The sequence below is a fragment of the Fundulus heteroclitus genome, unplaced genomic scaffold, assembly GCF_011125445.2.
Source record: "Fundulus heteroclitus isolate FHET01 unplaced genomic scaffold, MU-UCD_Fhet_4.1 scaffold_447, whole genome shotgun sequence".
In the NCBI taxonomy this organism is placed as follows: Eukaryota; Metazoa; Chordata; class Actinopteri; order Cyprinodontiformes; family Fundulidae; genus Fundulus; species Fundulus heteroclitus.
Genome location: NW_023396865.1, coordinates 3,724 through 8,508, shown reverse-complemented (window position 1 = coordinate 8,508; position 4,785 = coordinate 3,724). Strand labels below are relative to the sequence as shown.

Here is a 4,785-nt window from a genome sequence, read left to right as displayed (position 1 = left end):
GGCAGGGGTGGATTTAGAAAATCTGGGGCCCTAGGCAAAGAAAGGGATGGGGCCCTCTGAATTGTGAAGACAACACATAAAACAGACCCATTATACAGATAGAGAAATTTTATTAGAATAGACATACATTAATTTTTCTACCTTTTGTTCTTATTGTTTTCCTCTCTATGTTTTTTTTTATCCCTTGTTCTAGAAGACAAGCCATGATCTGCTTATTTGTTCTCCATTTTTCATTTGAATGAAATAATAGCTGGAAGTAAATCTGCGCCCGTCTCCATTTCTTGGAAAGAAATGGAGACTTCACCTGGAGCGGTCCTCTCAGTACCATAGAGCAGCATGGATGGTCAGAAAGCTGATTGGCCAGAGCTGGGTCATCTTCAGGAAGTCCATTGTGCTGACTTCGACATTCTTTCTGTTGAGGATGTCGAAGATGTCTACTTATTCGGATTTATGATACTTGGATTCCTCATTTTTGGCCTTGGAGGATATTTAATGTATCAACACCTTCAAAAGCTGCTGGCGGTAAATATGGCCCTGATGAGACTGCCAGCGGCAGTCGACGCGATCACGAGGTCGTTGAATGAACAAAACGGACGGCTTGATAAGCTGACCGCGGTTGTGGTACAGAGGTGAGGTGGGATAAAACCTGGAAGTGTGAACGTTACTAGCCCATCGATTGGATTATTGGAATATTGGATCCTGGAGCCAGCGGCGAAAAGACTCTAAGGCTGACAGAAAAGTTGGTGTCAGCTTGTTCTCATAACAAATTCTGTTTTCTTCAAATCGGACTCCCCGCTATCAAATTCTCCCTGGTTGTTATGGCGACATCGCACAAATTCCCTGCTACCCCACATTCCTGCGGACATCTGTGGAGGAGTCAAGCCGGAGCGGCAGAGTGATAAGACTTTCCATCAAGGACACTTGCCTGCCGGAGGACGGCCTTCATGGACATACAGATTTCCACACAACATGCACCCAGACACACATATGCTCACAAATACAGATGACTTTACCCGACCAGAACTCAAATGTTTACCTTCTGCATATATGTGTCTCGTCATTGATTGTGCTTTTTGTGCAAATGAGGTTTTTTTGTCGGATGCTTCACATTTTGTGTGGAAACACAAATTGTGCAGCATCTGTCTTTTTTCTCTCCCTCCACTCGCCCAGTGTAAATCTTTTTTCAACAGATCTCAAGGCAGCGCCTAGGGACCCCGTGTAAAGCGGGGTCTGGGGCAGTTTGGGGAACGCACCTCACGGCTTGCGCTCATGTAGCAGCAGCCGACTGGGTGTGTTCCTGGCAACGCAAGGCCTCAGTCAATCGTTCCCCCAAAATGTTTGTTAAGTGTATGTGATGGACGGTTGTACTGGAACTGAAATTTCGATTGTAATGCAAATTGCAGTTGACTAATAAAATTGATTGATTGATTGATTGATTGATTGACTGCTTAACAGCAGAGTGGATGATGCTGGACTCTCTCAGTCTGGTTGAACATCATCATTCTCAAAGCCTGGCTGGATAATTGGGGAACTCTCTCTGTCACAGCCTATCTCTGTCTCATTCTGAAAACCAACACAAAAAACACAGTATAAGGCTTTTACTCAGTGGTTAAATGTATACTTACTCATTTGCTAAAGTTGAAATTTGAGGATTTTATGCAACTTCAATTTTGTCTATGTCACTGTAACTCAAAGGAACATACTGCAATTTCTACTCTACTACTAAACCTATGTATATGCTGGTTACATATTTCAAAATCTTCACGTTCAGTGCAAACCTTGTATCCCCAAAATGACAATTTAATGTTAACATTTGTGATAAACTGAACAAGTGTCAGGGGCAGTCCTGATTAGATGTGTTTCTTGTATTACTTGTTTTACCTATTCTTTTCACTTCCTGTTTTATTTTGTACTCATTTCCTGAACTTGTTTTAGGCAGCTTCACTTCCTCCCTGCAATCAGGATCTGCCACAGCCTAATGTCAATCACCTGGTGTTTGTGCTCCTCTTTTGTTTGTTAGACTATTTAATACTTACTGATGCAGCTTCCCTTTGCCAGTTCGTCTTTGTTCTTTGAGCCTAGCGTTCCAGCCTTTCGTCTAACTTAGCTTTCTAGTGTTTTTTGACCTCAGCCTGAATTCGGACCTGTCTTTGCCTCGGTTTTGGATACCTCTGTTTATGCTGGATTTTTTGGTGTTTGACCCTGGACTGTATTAAAGGAACTTTGAGTTTGAACCCACTGTGTCAGGTCTTGCATTTGAGTCCTCTGTTCCTGAGCCATACGACAACAAGTCTTTATTTTAAGGGATGACTTTTTAAACCAGAACTCTTAAAAAAATCGTTTTCAGCTGGAAAATTAATTATGACAAAACAAAAATTAGATGCATGTCACAGGAAAAACTAGTGATGCTACATGACAATTTCTTAAACTACCGAACAGTAAATTAGATTGTTTATAATTAACTCCACTCTTAACATCCACAGCTGTACACAATAACACATTAAAGCACAATAACACAGCTGTAATGCAGAGTGAGAAGTTGGTAATGACTTCCTTATGTTTTTTGAATGTATAACTTAAATTATTAAGGAATTAAATACCTGCCAAAACTACCTGTAAAACCTAAGGGGGAGTTTAGAACATCCAAAAGCCTGATGTTTTCCTGAATATCAAAATTAAAAAAACACCTAAATAATTGATTTCTCATCGTTTGTAGAAAATACAAAAGAAAATCGAAACTTACTTTAAAATGAGCCATATTCAATAAGGTAAATAAATAATGCAGAATGTCCCCTTGATGGTTTAATACTCACCGTTCATCTCCTCATGACGGACGCTCCCCAACAGGCTCCAACGTTACTGTTTTCTGCAGCTGCTGATAGCCGCTGCTGCAGTGAAGAAGCCGAAAGCAGGAACTTTGGATAACTTTGAGAGCAGCTCTCTACTTTCCTCTTTTTTTCTCTTCTTTTCAGCACCATTAGGGTAGCTTCTTTCCTTTTTATTTATTTTCTCTTCTCGTCTCGTCTCCTCGCGCCGTTTGTTTTCAAATGGGTTTCTGCCGTGCCGTCTGCCTGGATCTTTCTGCACATGCGCAGCAAATGGACTGATCCAATGTAGTGGAGACTGTAGGGGGGGCCCGAGCCACACTGAATATTATAAGCATTCTGATGGCATTTTAACGAAAGGATTTTAATAAAAAACATAATGTGCACAAATAAGTAAAAGCTGTAGTAACCATACACAAAAGGAGTTTTAGGGAGTTTAGCCCCCTAGGTTTTGCCTAATGGTAAATCCGCCCCTGAGCGTAGGTCAACAGGCTCTCAATGGTGGAGCGGTAGTATGTCACCAGCAGCTGAGTTTTTAATTTTTCCTTTCTGAGCACCCTCAGGAAGTGTAGCCGCTGCTGGGCTTTCTTGACCAGAGCTGTGGTGTTGAGCGACCAGGAGAGGTCTGCAGAGATGTGGATGCCGAGGAATTTGAAGGACTTCACTTGCTCTACACATCCACTGTTGATATACAAGGGGACATGGGCGGCTTTCTTCCGTCTGAAGTCCAGGATGAGTTCCTTGGTCTTGTTGATATTTAGTGCCAGATTGTTTGATGCACACCACTCGCTAAGTTTCAGGACCTCATCTCTGTAGGCCGTCTCATTTCCCCCTGCAATCAGCCCGACCACCGTTGTGTCATCAGCGAACTTGATGATGATGTTCTCTGGATGGGCAGGACTGCAGTCGAATGTGTAGAGGGAGTAGAGTATTGGGCTCAGCACGCAGCCCTCTGGAGAGCCAGTGCAGAGAGTGCGGGAAGAAGAGAGGTGAGGACCTAGTTTCACCTGCTGGGGTCGATTGACCAAAAAGTTCTTAATCCAGGAGCAGGTGGGTGAAGGGACCCCCAGGTTGATTAGCTTGGGGATCAGAATGTAGATTAGCTCTACTCAGGCTCGTCCTGGCCAACATTAGATCACTCCTCACAAACTGGATGAGATCTGAATGAAGATTGCCTCCACAGAGACATGACAACAACATACCCAAGGCTGTGGTGGATTTAGCAGATTTTTCTTTCTCTTTGTTGACAGGACTGCAGCTGAAGGGAAAAGCAAGGCTAGAGGTTTGGCACTGTACAATCACAACTCATAATGCACAGCTAAAAAAACAGTCTTAACCTTTTGCTATCTTGATCTGACATTGCCAGTTAAGTGCAGGCAATTTAAACTGATTAGAGAACTCAGCTCTGTTATCGCCATTGCACCCTACATACAGCCAAGACCTAATATTAACTTAGCCCTGGAAGAGCTCTATAGTTTCATTAACAGCCAAATGAACAGTAAACTAGAGGCAGATGTGCTGGGGACCATAATCATGTAATATTATAAACTGTGCACCCAACCTTCAACAAATTTATAAAGTCCCCGACCATTATACAACAGTATATAAGACCAGGCCTATTGCAACATTCCAGGATCATATAGGGCTGCGGCAGCTCCCCACTTTGAATAGTCAGCTCACATCTCTGTGGATCTGATCCCTGCTTACAAACCAATGATCTGCAGAACTAGAGCTGTCATCAGAACCATTATGGTTTGGACTGAATAGGCCTGCTTAGCCTTAGAGGATTGATTTAAACACAAACCAACTAGAGGAAGTTCAAAGAGGATGCTGATCTGGAAGAATACACATCATTTAAGAAGATTCAAAGATTCTTTATTGTCACCGCGTGTTACGGTGGTGAAAGTTATTTTTGGCCACACCGGCTAAGAGTGCACATAAAAAAACAAACAAACAAACA

The 4,785-nt window shown here is 42.5% G+C and overlaps 1 protein-coding gene across 1 annotated transcript in view; it reads right to left on the bottom strand.

The window, feature by feature from the left end:
- LOC118556033 (A-kinase anchor protein 6-like) overlaps positions 1–3,273 on the bottom strand; it is a 96,247-nt gene extending 92,974 nt beyond the window's left edge. The window contains exon 1 of the mRNA XM_036131628.1: positions 2,814–3,273. The gene's annotated coding sequence lies outside the window, so the exon portion shown is untranslated. The remainder of the gene's footprint in view (positions 1–2,813) is intronic.
- Positions 3,274–4,785: the final 1,512 nt, after the last annotated feature.